Source organism: Alexandromys fortis, unplaced genomic scaffold, assembly GCF_014885135.2.
Source record: "Alexandromys fortis isolate MF-2015 unplaced genomic scaffold, M_Fortis_MF-2015_v1.1 scaffold_123, whole genome shotgun sequence".
Taxonomy (NCBI): Eukaryota; Metazoa; Chordata; class Mammalia; order Rodentia; family Cricetidae; genus Alexandromys; species Alexandromys fortis.
This window is the reverse complement of record NW_026068003.1, coordinates 3,450,766-3,469,493: the sequence shown is the minus strand read 5'-3', so window position 1 is coordinate 3,469,493 and position 18,728 is coordinate 3,450,766. Positions and strand designations below refer to the sequence as shown.

General features: G+C 43.6%; 1 protein-coding gene across 1 annotated transcript in view; it reads left to right on the top strand.

Moving 5' to 3' along the window:
• The window catches only part of Fhit (fragile histidine triad diadenosine triphosphatase), a 1,394,727-nt gene that overhangs the window by 229,641 nt on the left and 1,146,358 nt on the right, over nt 1-18,728 (top strand). The gene's annotated exons all lie outside the window — the stretch shown is intronic.

The window sequence follows — 18,728 nt, the reverse complement described above, 5'->3', positions numbered from 1 at the left end:
TTTGCGATGCTACCATCACCTCAAGCTGGTTATTACCACATTTCACATCTAGAGACGGAAATGCAAGCTATCGTAGCCCACACCCAGCTCTAAAACCTTGCTTTCTGTGACAGGGCATGTAAGATTAAAAATAAAAAAATATATATCTGGTTGACTCAAGAGCTGATACGGATACCACACTTTTAGGAACTATCGGCGTGAGTTATTAGAGGCTGTGCATCCATAAATTAAAGTGTAATACGTATCACATGCCCATCACAACCATAACTGTCACTGCCACCACCTGTCATCACTTACCACATAAACTGCCATTCCCACTCCTTCCTCCTCCTCCTCTCCCTCCCTCTCCTCTCCAGACCTAAACGTTCCTGACTGGATTTACAGAGCAAGTCCTAAACTGGTTCCTCTACACATTACACATGGAGTAACTTTTCCTCTATTTCTCCTTTATTGGGTGAAAACATTTTCTAGGCTGGGGAGATGGTTCAGTCAATAAAGTGCTTGTTGCAAAAGGGTGGGGACCTGAATTAGATACCTTGGCTCATTTAGAAAAAAAGAAATAAGCCAGGCATGTTGGTGCATGCTTGTAATGCCAGAGCTGGGGAGGTGAATCCCGGATTATGTCTCGAACTCACTGGCCACACAGGCTAGTCTGCTTGACCGCCCCCAGGCCCTTGTGAAAAACCCTGTAGGTGTTACCTGAGGAATGACATCTGAGGTCATCTTCTCTCCTCCACACACAGGCACACTGCACATACATGAACACATGTACACATGCATACATAGGGACACACAACATATTTTCTGGTGAGGACAGCCATATACAACTCATCATGTAGAGGAAGAGAATGGTAATTGCTTAGGAATCTGACAGATCAGAGTCCTGATCACCATTGTAACCTCCATGGGTCCTGTGTCTGAACTGCATCTCTCCAACTTTTCTCCTGGGATTAATGCATCCTATTAAAGACTCTGGGGAGAAGAAAATGAGATTGCTTCCACCTCAATCACAGGAGCCACCCAGGGGCCTTTCCCCATTCCTCTGTGCCTCTCACGTGGGGACAAAATGACAGGCTGCACAGATAACCGTATAAATTAATGATGAAGTAGAAAACTTAGTAAATACTTAATAGCTTACCTTTTTCACTTAAGTCTTATATCATTTAGTTTTCCCAAACTGTACTGCAGTTGTGGGTTTCTGAGGCATAGAGACTCCTTTCCTACAGACTTTGTCAAACGATCTTTCTTTTGGACCAAGAAGCAACTCAAACAAAGCCTGCAAAAACCTAGGAGCAGGAGCACTATCTCCTGCCGTGGGGCTGCCTTGGGCTGGCTGCTCTCTCTAGGGAAGGTGACTCCCATGGAGCCTGACCTCTCTGCCCACTTTCTCCTTCCTGGTGTGACTGGCACTTTCTTCTCCTCTTCTACTGAGGGATGAGAACAGATCTAGAGTTTTTGATAAGCCCTCCACTTTCCCTACGCACTTTTCAAAGTTTTCTAAGTAGTCTCTTCATCAGACCTTTGTCAAATTATTCTAATTTGAGTGGACCATCTTTGTTTTGCCAGAATCCTGGATAGTCTAGAAAAGGGGGTCTGGGGGAAATGTTTCCTGGAACGTGTATGGACACTAGGCCGGGAGTTTAGATGGTGTGTCTTGGCGTATAGGAGAGCTGCTGAAGATGAGAAATACACTTGAGTCCGCTAGCTACTGTTATGACCAGTAGTCTGGTATTGAGTCAAATCAGTTCTACCATTGCCTTTGATGTGGAAGAGTTTGTTCTAAGATGTGCCTTCTCTGCTCTTGACCTGTTTCTTGTGTTAGCCATTTATTACTAGTATCGGACTTTTCACCCATTAGGCATAGACTAGTCTGTGCCATTAAGACTGTTTACAACTATGGTTCATCCACACTCAGCACAGCCTTTACAAACCACAGATGAGGATGAGGTTCAGCCCACAGGGCATCTGCACAGTACATCTTGATGTAGACTGTTGGTGTGTTGTAGCTGTAAATGCTGCAGAAATGGACAAGCCTGGCAATATTCCTTTTCTTTAGCATCTGCTATAGGAGAAAACTTGGACGGAAGCCTGGAAGACATGGGCAATTACAACTTTTCAGTAGGGTTTGCTGATCTGATTTCCATGTGAAATAATAAAGACCATTTCCCCTCTTCTGACTTTTTTGCTTATTAAAATTTTGCTCCAAAATGTTCTCAATTACTAGATATTGATGTTTCTGGCTTTGAAAGCCTGATTGCAGATACCCTGGTAATGGTTTTTTACCTTTTAATTAACAATAAGTGCTGGGAAAATCAGCACAAGAGCAGTTAACGCTTTGGCTTCTAAGGGGCATAAGCACAGTGACTCACTAAGATGAAAATTATAATTGAATATTAGAATTAGCAAAAATTTTATATAAAGGCTTTCATCACCAACGTTTTGATACACTTAAATGTCAGAAGGATAAATTATCAATGCTGGGTCAATTCAATGACTGGATTTTAATGTCTTGTTTGAGAAGAATGGGTATTGAGTTAAATTTTAAATCAGAATATGTTTCTTAATCTTACAAAGCAATGAGAGTGTGGTGTTCCCCTTTGGATAGATTTTTTTTCTTTGCAGATTGCAAATGGCTTGCAGTGTGTTGAATTTACAGACAAATGGCACGGGTCCCCCGAGAGAGTGGCTCTCTGTGGACTGACACAGGTTTCTCTTGGGAGATTTTATATACAATAAATTATTTATATAAACACCCAAGGTTCTTCTGCAGTGCCTTAGTATTTTTATGCCACTGTAAAATGCCACAAGCGGCAGAATGCAGGCTGCGTTTGACGACGAAAGACTGCAACAACCCCCTTAGAAGCATCGCTGATGCCTGCAAGGGGAGAGGGACAGAGCACAGATGGGCTGGGGACAGCAGAGCCCGGGGCGATGTCACAGCTCCACCATGGTGGGAGATTCAAGCCCAGCTGTGCAGTGCAGGGGCTTGCAGTGTAGAGGCTGTGGCAGGCTAGGGCATCTAAGAGAGGTTGTGATTATTTATGATGAATGCAGGGGTCGTTGTTAGGAGAAAGAAGAAGAAGTACTTACATTATGGATTTTCACTCCCTATAGTCAGAAGGTCTGATTGAAAGAAAGACCTCAGGACTTTCGGTTTTGTTATGGCAATCACAGGTAGCGTGGTGGTTACACGAGAGGCAGAGAGGGACTGGCAGGTGTGCGCAGATGGTGCCAAGGTGGAAATGGGCATCTCAGAGAAGCACACAGAGCTGGGGCTGCAGCAGAAAGTAATGTATTTTCCAACTTGTGAGAGCTGATTTCAAAGGCTTCATTGCAAAAAGAGTATGAACGAGCTGAGTAGACTGTGTTAATTAAAGTAATTTAGTAATTCCATATTGTATCCCATTAATATAGGCGTGTGGACGTGTGTGTGTGTGTGTGTGATTTGTCTGTTACAAAGGGCTGGGGAGATGGCTTAATGTGTTAGAACTGCTATGGTACAAGCATGACCAGAGTTCAAATCCTAAGCACTCACCCTGAAGCTACACATCTCTGTCACCCAAGCGTTTTTTGATCACAGACTAGCAGAGATTAGGAGTCCACTGCCCAAGGCAGTCTAGCCCAAACTGCTAGCTTCAGGGTCACTGAGAGATCCTGTCTCAAAAATTAGGAAGAGTGACAGACAGAACAGGACCCAACACTGTCCTCCGGCATGTGCATGCACACGCACACGTGCACACACACACAGATAAAGAGAAAGGAAAAAGTCAACTTTCATAATAATTATAGCTTAATAGAAACTAATAAAGAAGCTCTATGACAGTGGTTCTCAACCTTCCTAATGTTGCGACTCTTTTATATGGTTTGTCATGCTGTGGTGACCCCTAATCATAAAATTACTGTTGTTGCTTCTTCATAACCATAATTTTGCTATTGTTATGAATGGCAACATAAATATGTCAACCCTCAGGTTGAGAACCTCTGCCCTATAAGAAGGTTTCTCCTGTTGTTTTACCTTGCTGAACTATGCTATGTGGTAAAACCCAGCACAATGACATTTATTCAATCCAGAGTGTGCAGTCTTAGTCACATTCCCTAGGTGATGACCTGCATGGGTGTACTTGTAGTGATGCGATTTCACCATGTGTAGTTACGTGAAACCACAGCCGGTGTCAACACACTCAGCAATCCCATCACTAGAAGACGCCCCTCCCATGCTACACCTTAATTGCACACTGTTCTTGGTAACGAATCGACGGCTAATGTGGAAAACGTGGTAAACGAACATGATTTAGAAGTAATTATTGAGGTATGTCTCCCTTTGAGATCAGCTCCTTCCCCAAGCAGCACGATTTTCTTGATGCTCACCCAGGGTTTCATCCCTTTGTCTTGCTGAGTGATATCCCGTGTTGTGGGTTTGTCCATCTCAAAGTTTCAACCTTTATTCATTCATAGATTGTGTGAAAACCTCCATGACTAGACCACCATGAGCCAGGCATGTGTAGGTTGTCAGAGAGGGTAAGGTTACTTTCTGTAGAATGATTGATTTTCAGATAAGAAAAAATAAATAAATAAACACTTGCCTTACCATTCCCCAGATTTTGCATTTCAACTAGAAGAAGACAGGTTTCTCTGCATCCTTACCAGGTTTTGTTACTTTGTTACTTTTGTTTTAGCCAGGCTTATGGGTGCTGAGCAGCATCTTCTTGTGGGTTTGAGTTGCATTTGTTGGGTGGCTAGGGATGCTGAGTGTCTCTCTGTGTCTTGTCTCCTTTTCTAATTGTTCTTAGTTTTTCTGGGAGTCTGGGGAATTCTCTATTCTGTAGTCTAGATACTCTTTTCTCCGCCTTTTGTGTGGTGGGGTTGGCCCAGCACGTCACTGTTGCTGAGAAGGGACTGTGTTACCATCACTGCTCTGTGATAGACCGGGGGCTATGACACCCTGGTGCTGCCCTCCTGGTTTCCGTCTTTCTGACATCAACCAGACAGAGCAGACATTTGCTCTATGTGCCTATGGGCCTCTCGAGAGCCCAGCATGGGGTATATTAGAAATTAGAGGCGGGTAGATCTCTGTGAGTTCAAGGCCAGCCTAGAACAGCCAGGACTACACAGAGAGACCCTGTTTAAAAAAAAATAAGAAAAAAAAAACAAGCAAGCATACAAACAAAACTCAAACTTTACAAAAGTAGAGAAGTTGTACATTGAACCGAAAGTTCTGGTGCCTGAAGCCATCCTTCTCTCGTTTCTATCTTTAATCACGTTCCATCCCTTTCCAGGAAAACACCTTGAATTTAGGTAGAAGCATCTCAGAGAAATGAGTTCACACCCTCTATGCGTATTGATTTTCATTATCTGTTTGGTGTGACTGAGAAGCATCTAAATTGTGAAACACAACACTGCCTGTGTCTGGGAGGATCCTTCCAGCAAGGGCAAAGGAGAAAAGACCACCCTAAAAGTGTGGGAAGCCCAACCCCACAGGCTGAGCGCCCCTCAATGTAACAAAAAGGGAGCGAGAGAGAGCCAGCCCATAGGGCAACATTCTCAATCGGCTGCCTAGCTGCCTTGGGATCATACGCCTTGCTCTATCCCCTCCCCTTCCATAACTGACTGAAACTTTGGGAACCATTGCCCAACATCAATTTTTCTTTCATTTAAGTTGATTTCTCTGTGGTATATACTCAAGGGATGGAAACATTGGTCCACAACTCATCTTCTTCCATAGGCTTAAGATTTAAGAGGCCCTTTGATATCGAAGACATGAGGCTAATTTTCTTAGAGATGTTTTTTATGATCAGCGTGGGCACTATAGCCTTTGACCTTTTCATTTTATTTTAAGGATAGTGTATACGTGTATGTGTGTGTGTCCTTGTGTGTGTGCGTGTATATGTGCATGTAGAGGCTAGTCTCACTCATGTGGAGTGTCTTCTACTACTCCCGACCTGACTTTTAAAGATTCTCTCTCTCTCTCTCTCTCTCTCTCTCTCTCTCTCTCTCTCTCTCTCTCTCTCTCTCTCTCTCTCTCTCTCTTTCTCTCTCTGAATCTGCAGCTCGCTAAGTTGAGCAAGGCCAGATAAGCAGTGCGTCTCCTGTTTCCTCCCGTCCCCAGTACTAGGATTATAGCACGCACCCACATGCTCTGCCTGGCTCCCTACCCGCTCAGTAAGCACTTTACCAACAAAGCCACCCCCAAAGTGGCTTCACTGTTGTGTCTTAACTGCCATCTACCTTACAGGAGCTTTAAAACAATAACTTTAAGTGACCTCCCTCAAAGGCAGAGCTCGAAAGCAATTTACCTACTCAGAGACAGGAGTGGCATGGATTCTTACACATTGCCTGGATTACAAACAGAAAGCTTTTTACCCTCGTTGCTCTCATTTAAAGCCACCTCTTTGTGTGGTGGCCTTCTTTTAGTAAGTGATCACCAAGGAACAGAAAGTCCTTTGCTTTCTCAGCCAGATCAAGACACTCCCTACGACGAGAGGAATATTTGCTGAACCCCCACCTACATTCACTTGCGCAAGTTCTAAGCCCTCAAGGGATGTGGGGTGTATTGGAGTTAGGATGGCCAATCTCTTGTCAACTTTACTCAGCTATGGCTCTGTGAGAGGCATGACCGAGTGGGCAATCCCATCTGATGGTGGCCCATATAGCCCAAGAAGATATAAAGAGAGCTGAAGAGCAAACATTTCCTTTTTTTTTTTTTTTTTTTTTTTGTTGCTTGTCTGCTTTGGTCCTTTGCTGTTGTTGCTGTAACCTATGTGGACCCCAGCTAATTCTGGCTTCTTATGTAAACTAAAGGCTTGTGGCTGCAGGAAGCATCCAGGCCTTCACCGTGCTTGGGCTTCTAGGACATCCTGACTGGTGGACTCAGCCCCTACTGAGCGGCAGCTTCCCCAGTGTACAGACACACTTACTGGGCTGCCCAGCTTGAATCGGATAATGCTTTGCAATACATAGTGTTCTGCCAGCGTTGTTCCTCGAGAGTACTCGGACGTCTCCAGGAGGTGACTAGGTGATCTCAATACAGACCTTACGAATGAGATTGCTGCTCTTGTGGAAGAACTGCCATGGGACTAGCTAGCACTCCACACTATATTAAGACATAGGAATAAGACTTGATCTATGATGCTTTTTCGCATCTCTGAATCTGCTGGGGACTTGATCTGGGGCCTCTCAGTCTCTGGGACTCTAAGAAATAAATTTCTATTGTTTATACTGCCCAGTTTCTGGTATTTTGCTAGCATCATTTCGGGAGGCAGACACCTCCTCCTTGATCTTCCCTCCAGAGCTGCCACTGGGTGCCCAGCTCTATGCTGCCCCTCTCTCAGGTGCCCTCCTTCCTGCTGCTGGGGGAGCTCTCCCAGGCACTCAGGCTCCACGTGTCAAATCTACTCCATGAGCCAGTGCTGTCCGAATAGTCTTCTGGTGGCTGCCCTGTCTTCCTAAACGGACAGGCCTTCTGTGAGAAGCTGGCACTCTGTCCCCTCTCTGGATCACAGTGTCTTTTGTCTTTAACTGTCAATCTAAATGATAATCAGTTTGTCCTTATGATCTTCTCTCTGAAGAATGACAAGCTAGAATATTGTACATGTTGCCTGTTCTCGACGTCCACTGCCAGAGAGCCATAACTAGGATCCCTTTTTGTCTCTCAAGCCTGTCGGTTTTGATGAAGCACTGGAACCAGACACAGGGGATGTCTGAATTATTGTTTCAGAAAGCGTGTTCACACCTGCAATTCCATCTACTGCTGCTGCTGTTAATATTCAGCCCCTGCAAGTCGCCAGCACGGTTCCTAGGACTGTTTTCCATGTGCTGTATCATTGGACCTCTTGCCTTAATTTGGAGCTTGCGGGAAGAGACGTGGTAGCCCTGGCATTATCCCCAAGCTTCTTTCCTTGGCTCCCAGCTGAGTGTGGTGCACACACACATGGTGCCCACATAATTCTGTCTGCACTTCCCACGATGGACCACGCTCTCCTGATTTATTTCCCACAGTGCCCCTAGATTAAGAGTGTGGAGAGCTCCCACGCACCCGAAGTGACTCTTCTACTTGTTCATTTAAGTTTTTCCCTATCTGGATTATGGCATGTCATAGAAGAAACCTCAGCGAAGCCTCTGAATCCTTTACAGAAGTCATTATAGAGGTCTCATGTATTTGACTTTATGCCTTCTTCTTTACGTGCTAAATAAGATAAAACAACAGACTGCAGAATGGGGAAGGCTCTTCACCAGCCCCACATCTGACAGAGGGCTGATCTCAAAAATGTATAAAGAACACAAAAAACTAGATATCAAAATGCCAAGTAATCTGATTAAAAAATGGGGCACAGAGCTAGGTAATAGAGAATTCTCAGCAGAAGAATCTAAAGTGACTGAAAAACATTTAAGGGATTGCTCAACATTATTAATCATCAGGGAAGTGTAAATCAAAACAACTCTGAGATACCATTTTGCACTTGTTAGAATGGCTAAGATTAAAAAAAATACAGAAAACAGCGTGTTTTGAAAGGATGTTGAGTCAGAGGAACACTCCTCCACTGCTGGTGGGAGTGCAAACTTGTACAGCCACTTTGAAAATCAGTATGGCGGTTTCTCAGAAAACTGGGAATATATCAACCTCAAGACCCAATGATACCACTTTGGGGCATATAATCAAAGGATACCCAGTTACACCACAAGGACACACGCTCAACAATGTTTAGGGCAGCATTATTCATAATAGCCAGAACCTGGAAGCAACCTAGATGCCACTCAACTGAAGAATTGATAAAGAAAATGTGGCACATTAATGCAATGGAGTTTTACTTAGCTGTAAAATACAACGACATCATGAAATTTGCAGGCAAATGAATGGAACCAGAGCAAACAACCCTGAGTGAAGTAACCCAGAAAAACATGGTATGAACTCACTCATAAGTTGATATTAGATGTCAAACAAAGGATAACCAGACTATAATCCACAGCTCTAGAGAAGTTGGTAACAAGGAAGACCCTAAGAGGGACACCTGGATCTCCCTGGGAAGGGAACTTCGATGAGATCTCCTGGGTAAACTGGGGATAAAGGGAGGAGGTAAAAGGGAAGGAGTTGGGGATGACAACATGAGGGAACATGATGGTCAAGGAAGGGAGGGATGGAGCAGGAGAGCAATGAAAGAGAGATATTGATAGAGAAAGTCCCTATGGGGTTAGGGAGAAACCTGGTGCTAGGGTAATTCCCAAGAATCTACAAGGATGACCCCAGCCAAGATTCCCAGTAATAGTGAAGAGGGTGCTCAAATTTGCCTTCCCCTGTAATCAGATTGGTGAATACCACAAACTATCATCATAGAGCCTTCATCTAACTTCATCTAACTGATGGAACCAGATGCAAAGATCCTTAGCCAAGCATCAGCCCAGCTCCGGGAAACCAATCGAAGAGACAGAGAAGGGAATATATCAGCAAGAGAGGTCAAGATCATGATGTAGAAAGCTATAGAGACTGCTGAACCAATCTTGTGGAAACTCTTCAACTTTAGACCGACAGCTGTGGAGCCTTCGTGAGACCGAACTAGGCCCTCTGCATAGGGGATAGAGTTCTGTAGATGGTCTCTCTGAGGAGCCCCTGGTGGCAGGACCACATTTAATCCCTGGTGCATGAGTTAACTTGTTGGAACCCATTCTTGTGTTAGGATGCCATGCTCAGCCTTGATGGGTTCTATGGTATACATGGTATATATAAGCTGGGTTCTATAACATACATGGTATAGATAAGCTGGGTTCTATAACATACATGGTATAGATAAGATGGGTTCTATGGTATGCATGGTATATATAAGCTGGGTTCTACAGTATACATGATATATATATAAGCTGGGTTCTATGGTATACATGGTGTGCATATATATGTATGAGTATATATACATATATGGTTTACATAGTATATATAAGCTGGGTTCTATGATATACATGGTATATATATATATACTGAGTTCTATGGTATACATGGTATATATAGGCTGGGTTCTATGGCATACATGGTATAGATAAGCTAGGTTCTATGGCATACATGCTATAGATAAGCTGGGTTTTATGGCAGTCCTATTTTCAGGTTATTTTTGAGGAACCTCTACACTGATTCCTTACTTGCTGCACTAGTTGACAGTCCCGCCAACCAACAGCAAAGTCCCTTCCCCTCCTCTCAGGTTTTTTTTGTCATGCTGATTCTAGCCTTCTTGGCTAGTGGGACACAGAATCTCAATGTAGTCTTGATTTGCATTTAGCTGTTCCCATAAGATGCTGGACATTTATTTTTCCAGTGTGTCAACTGATTTTCTTTTATTTTGAAAAGTGTCATTTTAGCTCATCTGTTCATTTATTACCTGGGTGGTTTCTCTTCTGTTTTCCTATTGAGGTCTGGATATTTGTCCACTGTCTGGTGAATACAAGGAAAATTTTCCTCCTGTAATATAGGCCATCTCTCCACTCGGGTAACTGTTTAGTTTTCTGTGATGGGATTCCGTTTGTCCACTTTGCTCTCATCTCACCAGCCCTAGGAGCCCCCATTAGAAAGTCATGGCCTGAAGGCCACGATCTATGTCTGTACCCCAGTCCTTTCCAGCTTCAGGTTCCATTCAAGACGTGTGAAGTAATATTTTCCTTATAGTTATATGGCTTCTAATACTGAGAGACAGACAACGGCTGTGACTTTTATTTTATTTTTGAATGCCATAAGCTTTTTCTCAAAAAAAAAAAAAAACAAAATGTAACTTGCAAATGAATGAAAACATTACCAACCAAAATTAACTAGACTCCAACTCTACACAGCTCAGTGGACCGTGGCGTAGTCAGAACAGGCCTTCCAAACATTCCAAACAGCTATGACACTTCGCACTAAGTTTGCCACATTCAGTGTTGAATATCTTCTTGGTGCTTATCCACCGTCGACCTCCAAGGATCAATGACAAAATCAGAGCTTGGAAACAGTCAGTCTTTGCCCTCTTACTTCCATTCTGTCCTTCCCTGTCCCTTTATATTTAGCTTTTCTTGCTCTCTTTTCTTCATGTTATCCTGTATCCAAGTGTACATGTATTTACATACATACTTACATGAGAACATTGTTCTTTCTTTCCGTGATTGTGCGATCTTGCTTCATATTATGTATTCTAAGTCCATCCATTTTCCTGAAAAATGTTTAACTTCATTTTTCTTTACAGCTGTGTAGCATTCATACATACATACATACATACACATGCACGCACACACACACACATATAATATTTTCACTCCCCATTCGTTTGTTGGTGAGCAACGAGATTAATCTCAATTATCTGATCTAGTGAACAAAGCCTCAATGATCAGGAAGGTACAAATGCCTTCTCACGACAGGGCATGAAGTTCTCTGGGTAAATGCCTAGGACTGAAATAGCTGGGTTATGTGGCAATACTGTTTTAAAGTTTTTGAAGAGCCTCCAAATTGTTTTCCACAAAGACTATATTGTTTTGTACCATATTGTACTACTCACTTCTCTATGGCTGTGATCAAACACCAGGGCCAAAAGCAACCCAGAGAGTAAAGTTTATTTCATCTTACAGCTTTTAGTTCATCATCCAAGGAAGTCAGGGCAGGAACTCAAGCCAGGAACCTGGAGGCAAGAACAGAAGCAAATACTGAATGCATGATTATCACTGGCTTGTGCCCCACGGCTTGCTCAGCCTGCTTTCTTATAGCATCCAGCATCACCAGCCCAGGGTTAGCACCACCCTCCCACGTCAATCATCAATCAAGAAAACTCCCCAGAGGCTTGTCGACAGGGCAGTTTGGTGAGGGCATTTTCTCAACTGAGGTTCCTTCTTCTAAGAAGACTCCAGCTTGCATCACATTGACATAAAGCTGGCCCAGGTGAGTAAAGGCTCCTCTCTCCAACACTAGCTCTCAGATTCGTTGATGATAGCCATTCCAGCTGGGGTGAGGTGATGTCGAAAAAGAGTTTTAATTTGCATTTTCCTGAGGACTAGTAATATCAAGCCCTTTAAAACATAGTTTTCTGTTTTGTTTTTCTTGTTTTTTTTTTTTTGTGTGTGTTTTGTTCTTTGTGTTTCTTTTTGGATAGTTTTCTCTACTCAGTTCATTTGCCTATTTGCTGATTGGCAATTTTATTTCCTTAGCATTTAATGTCTGCAATTCTTTGTAAATTTTGGACATTAGGATCTTGTCTGAAGTATAGCTAGTGAAGATAGCCTGTCATTCTCTGGGCTCTGGTAATCCTGCTGGTGGTTTTCCTTGTACAGAATTTGACATGGAATGCCATGTGATATTCCAACCCACAATATAACAAGGACATCCTGGAAGATGTTTGGCATTTGTTTGTTCTGGGAGCATGAACACGACCCCCCTTTTAGGCAGTCTGAGAATACAATAGTCACCGTGTTGTGACTAGAGCCATGACCAGTTCATTGTAGTCACCGTCCATGACCAGTGCTCTGGACCTCATCCCTCCGACACAGCTGCCTTTTCCTATCTGAACCAGTCCCTCTGCCCCTTCTTCCCAGCTCTGATAATCATGTTCATCTTTGAACTCAGTTGCTGCAGTTTCTCAAATATATGAGGTCACGTAGCATTTGTTTTCACGTGTCTGGCTTATTCTATTGTGCTTAGCACATGTCCTTCGCACTCCTTTGTGCTGGTCCCAATTACAGGATTTTATCACATGTTCTTTACCTGCTCAGCCTCAGTGGGCCTCTCAGTGGATACCACTTTTTGGCATCTATGGTGCATAGTAAACACAGGAGGGGAGACACCTCTTTAGGACATGTTTTTTCCCTGTGGATATGCCTCCTTCTAATCCTAAGTGGATCATAAAGCAGCTCTTTTAGTTTTCCGAGGAAGTACCACCCTGCTTTTCATAATGTCTCTTTCATTTCTGCTCTTACCAGAAGTGCGGGCAGGGGTGTTGCCCTTTCAGTAATGTTGCTTTTTGTGGTATTGTAGGCAATGACTTCTGAACATCTACATTTCTTCTCACAAATGTGATTTCAATAGCGTGATTCCTTTGCCTAGTAGCTCCCAGGTTTGGGTCTCTTCCATAGATTCACATTGTGTACCAGTAAGGGGAGGCTTTGTTTTTATTTTCCTTGTTTTCCCTCCATCTCTCCTCCTTCTCTTTTAGAAAACTAAGGCACAGAGGAGTGTTTAATAAGCAGGCTAGAAAATCCAGAGTCTCTGAAGCCTTGTCACGTCTCTCTGAACAACTCAGATGATATGACACCAAGGCCAGCAGGTAGTGGAGCTCTGGCAAGCCAGAGCACATGTCTGTGATGGTGGCAAGTGCGCCACACCAGCTAGCACCAGCCGGTTGTTGCCAAGTGGGATTTCTGGCTCAGTGTGTTCAGTTTAGTTGTTTTAAGAGAAGAGAGCTAGATGTTTCTGCCAAAATAGTGATATCTAGTAAAATAAACCAAAGATGTATGCAGACAAACACACCAAGGCAGAGCCACCATTTCACATTCACGTCTGCAGCCGTGGCCGCAAACGTTGTGGGGTTTGGCTCTGTTAAGACTGCACATGGAGGGAGGGAACTGCTTACCGCTGAAGGCAGAGACTCTGCCTGCTTTGTTGTGGCATCCCGTGAAGGTAGACGTATATTTTCTTACACACTATGCCTCAGTAAATGGCCTTGGTTAAAAAAAAAAAGGAATGTCAACCACACACTTGTGACTCAGAGCGGCTGGGGCTGGGACTCAGCACACTAGCTTCTTTTCTTTTCCTTTGTAATAAAAATAATTAGGCAGGTGATGTTTTCTGTTATTATTTTCCAAATTGAAATTTTAGGAGGGGTTGGAGATGAATTTATTTTCTTGAATCACTGCAGAGTAATAATCCCACTGAACATAGCATACACCAAATATGCGCTCATTAACCTGACTTTGGATGATCTCCATATCTAAATGCTCAAGCTTTAGGCACAGCGGTGTGCAGAAGTGATGAGATCTTCAAGATGACCTGGATGGTGGTGCCCCGTGCATAGAGAACAAGTCACGCATCTTAGCAGACTTTATGGGATCTCTTCATCTTAAAGGGAAGAAATTGAACACACATGACATCTTGGTTAACACCGACCCCACCCACGCAGCACAGACACAGATACATCTGCTGTTTAAAATTAGTGTAGCGACTTTATGATAGACATCACCATTTCTCATGGCCAGACTTCAGGCCTTCCTATTTGTCTTTAAACAACAACATATAAGCAATGTGATTTAGTTCAGGTCTTAAGAGCAAGAGCAGAAAGCTGGAATTAGAGCAAGGTCATGAAGGCAGATGATGGAAATCGGCTGTCCTTTCCGGGGCTGGTCTCTGCTTCGCTGTGACCTTTACACTCTGCCTTGCTACTCCATCACTCTGTTTTAATTAAAGTTGACGACTAGCGAGCACGTACCCAGAAGCCTGCCTCACGCGTCTTTATCCATCACACTCGCCCACCGCAAAGCCGGGCCCTTCGCCTCCAGCCATCCCACGGCACTTCGACTTGAAGTTCAGCTTCACAATTAAGTAACTTGCCACCTTCCAGTTAGCAATAAACAGCAGCTCCTGATCTGCAGGGCTTATAAGCAAATGAGAAGTGGTGCTTGGGATTGATTGCATTCCTAAGCCCACAATTATCACAGTTCAGAACTAATTTTTAGGCCTTAAATAAAGCCAAAAGAATCTACACAGAGCCCTTCATTTTTTTTTTCTGGAAAGGTTAAATTAAAATTAAAGTTTTCGGTGGAAAGTCGTCCTCTTTAAAGTGCACCTCCCAAGAACCACTTACCCAAGGAAGGAGCAGCTACTGTGATTGGAATTTTTCTGGTATAAATCCCCCACTCTTTACAATAGCAGTGGAGAGCTCACTCATTTTTTTTTAAGTGTGGTATTTTTAAAAATCATTCTTCAAGGTGGTTCTTACAGATTTAGAGATTGTACACATTTACACACTATGATAATTTATTAAGCAAAATAGGTAACTGGAGTGCTGGAAAGTGAAACAGACAGCCCTCTACAGAGACCAAAGGCAGGCAGTGAAATATAGCCAGGATGGCACCTTGAGTGTGTAACGTGTTTTCTGGAAAGAGCCCAAGCGCTTCTGCAGCATGCTTTGGAATATTGTACAAAACAGCAGGTCAGGGTAGAAAGGCCGGGAGAGGTCACGGGGACAGGTCCGACTGCAGCAAACTGTATTCTTGTGACACGAAGAGCTATAAGGAGGGAGAGCCCAGAGAGGGACCCTCCCCACTCATCCCTGACAGTTCGGATGTGTTGGGGCTGGAGGGAATTTAATTTGAGATTCCTGTTAACTTCCATATGGCAGGAGTCTCACAAGTTATCCCGTTGACCTTCAAAGCAGATGTTTTAAATGCTTTTCCCTGGGATCTATCTAGAATAATGAGAGGTTAGGTATGTGTGTATACAGAGACACCTGTTTATATGCTCATATACATGAATGTGCATATAAGGTAGGTTTATACATATAAATATTACATATTTATCTAGGTAGAACATATGTAATTCATATATACTTATTTTCTGTATGGATCAAGTAAAATAAACCATGTAGGTAAGTAAGCATTTTTTAGTAGTCGAGTTGTAGAAATTTAGTGAAATAGTTGATTTTTAATGCTGGTTTTGTTTAACTCCATCTGATGATACAGAGAAAATAGAGGACACTCAGATCCATTTCCCCTGTATCGTCACATCCTGCTTTTGGCACCTGATGCACAAGATACTTCCCACCTGTCCAGAAGCTAGTCAGTCAGCTCTGTGTGTGTGTGTGTGTGTGTGTGTGTGTGTGTGTGTGTGTGTGTGTGTGTTTGAAGAGGAGGTGTTCCCCATGAGCTCTTTAGTTTGAACACTTGATCCCAGCCGGTGGTGCTTCCTTTGTGAAGTCTGTAGAGAGCCTTGATGAGGTGGAGCCTTACCCAAGAAAGTGCATCAGTGGAGAAGGCCTTGCAATTTTACAGCCTGCCCCACGTCTCATTCACACTGTGTCTGTTGAGTGTGGATGCAATGTGACCATATGTCCTCCGACTCACGCCGCCATGGCTTCCCCACTAAGGTGGGAGTTTACCATGAGTGAGACCATTTATCTTCCTATTCATGCCACCTTGGCTTCCTCGCCAAGGTGGGCTATATATCACGAAACTGTGAGTTTCTTCACATTGCTTCTTGTTGGGAATTTTGTCTCAAAAACAAGGAAAGAAACAAAGACAAGAGAACCTTGGCTATCCTAGAATCAAACTGATCTTACCCTAGCCACATGGAGGTGACATCAGGTTGCGATCATAGATGCCCAGAACCGACCTCCCTTGGGGCTAGCTACTTCTACATGGGGTACCGATAAGAGCTGCCTTGGGCATGACACAGAGAAAGGATATGGAAAGAGAGAGGGGGAACATTCCATACCCTGTCAGGGCATTCAAACAGAGGAGCCTCAAGGATTCAGTGACATAGAAACTCTCCCAACCCTGCCTTTCTAGTATTTTCTGAGGCCTTAGATGGGATTGATCAGGTCGCAGGTTCTTGGTGATCAAATGAAGCTTCAACTTCTGTCTCTTCCTCTATAGAGGTTGAGCCATAAGGTTGAAAGTCCTACACATCTAATTTTTCCTTAATTGTTTTAGTAAAGTGACCCTATTCTGAAGTTACCTAGAGCCTCCCTAGCACTGGTCAACTTGTTAGCAAGCAAAAGATAATTCAAGATAGTGCAAGCACTTTAGGAGTCACAAGAGTCCAAGAAACTGGATCAAAATCAAATATATCTTACATTTAATATATCTAACTTACTAAAATTCCAGTATGGAATCAATATTTGGAAGCTGTGTTGTGTGCATACGTGCATTCAGGTAAGTGTGTGTGTGTGTGTGTGTGTGTGTGTGTGAGAGAGAGAGAGAGAGAGAGAGAGAGAGAGAGAGAGAGAGAGAGAGAGAGAGAGAGAGAACAGTACACAACCTTGGGTGTTATTCCTTGGAAATATCCAACATGTTTTTGTGTTTTTCTTTTTCTCTTGAGACAAGTTCCCTCACTGGCCAGTTCATTGGCTGGCTAGCCAGTGAGCCCCCAGGGATCTGCCTGTCTCTGCTTTCCCTATCCTGGCATTGTAAGCATGTACCACTACATCTACCATTTTTATTTAATCTTTTAATGATGCTGAGATGCAAACTCAGTTCCTCACATCTGTAAAGCAGGCATCTCATTGGCAAAGCTATCTCTCCAGCTTTCCAAAAGCTATTGAGTTTCACCTTACCCTTTTTTATTTGCCAGGCTTTGAAATCTGTGTCTATATGATACTCACAACATGTCTAAAGTCATAGTTTTTGTCATTTCCAGGAATCAACAGACACGTATGACTCATACATGTGTATAGTCGGGGTTCTGGGTGAGGTGAAGATAGACGGGGAGAGAGAGCATGCGTTTCCTTCTGTGGCCGAGGCACATCAGAAGTCCCGAGTGTTGCTCAAACCTCTTCATACAGTCACCAGTGCTATGAGCCTCCTGATGCACAAACAATTTTGGAATGAATTATTTATTTAGATTTTATGAATGCAGCCATCACTATTTGGTAAGGCAAAGAGTCGGTGTAATGCAGGTCTATCTTTCCTGCTTTTAGGGCAATATTTGCCTTAATGGAGGGAGTTAGGACATGACTTCACGGGAGTGGATTTTATCTCCCAGGGTAGCTTGAATTCCCTTGCAGGCCTGAGGTGAGAGCATGAATCCAAATCAATTCAGCTCTAGAAGTTACTTTCCTCTAACCACTGGGGATGGCCTCGTGAGCACACCGCGAGAATTGTGGAGCTATGAGAACTTTACTCGTGAAGTGCACAGCAAAGGTGCACACATCATTTCCGGCAGTGCCAAATGGGCAGCCTGGATCCAGAGTGGAAGCTGCTGGGGAGAGTGCTAGTAAGGGTGATTTGTAACACCCAGAGACAAAGACTAAAGGCAATCAATTGTGTATGGCCTGTTATTACTTTGCAAAAATGACTCCTGAATGGCGTTATTATTTGATAGTGTTTTTCCAGGAAAGTGAGCTTTTCTCTGCTACCATTTTTTCACTGCAAGAGAAGCAGACAAGCTCTGAGCTGTCCGACTGAGCTCCTCCATGATTTGAATTGCAGACTGTGATGATATAATCATAAAGTTGCCCTGGGCACACTGTCAGGTGATCGTAGCCTGGAAGTAATTTTCAATGTCACATGATAGGCCGAATGCCTTTTGCATTGTGGTTCGGGTTGTTCTCTCAGGAAAATAACTACACTCAGGTGCTCGGCGTCTCAGTTTTCTTCATGGAAATGCCAGAAGATATTGTTTGAATGCGCGCTTCATTCCCCCACTGTGTTTCTTTATAGAGTGCCGAGGTACTTGGGGGCCATTTCTAGTATATTAAAAAAGCTATCCTGCCTTGGGAACTTTCACTTAACACCCCGAGATTCAGGACCAGTGAAAACCAAGGAGCCAAGCAGCCACCTGCTGTCAACTGAGTGGCTTCTGAAAATCCATTCCTGGCTGCAGTCTGCTAGGCTGTGGTGGCCTTTCTCCCTTCTTCCATAGCTTTCTGTCATCTGTCCCGTGTTAGCTGCTGCCATTCTGACTGACTGTGCGTAGAGTCTTGGAATCTGGACAGGGAGAGACAGCCTTGGAAATGAACAGGCTCATAAAGAGTCCCGGGGTTCATGAAGTCAGCATTTGGTTATGTGTCTAGCTAATTATGAGC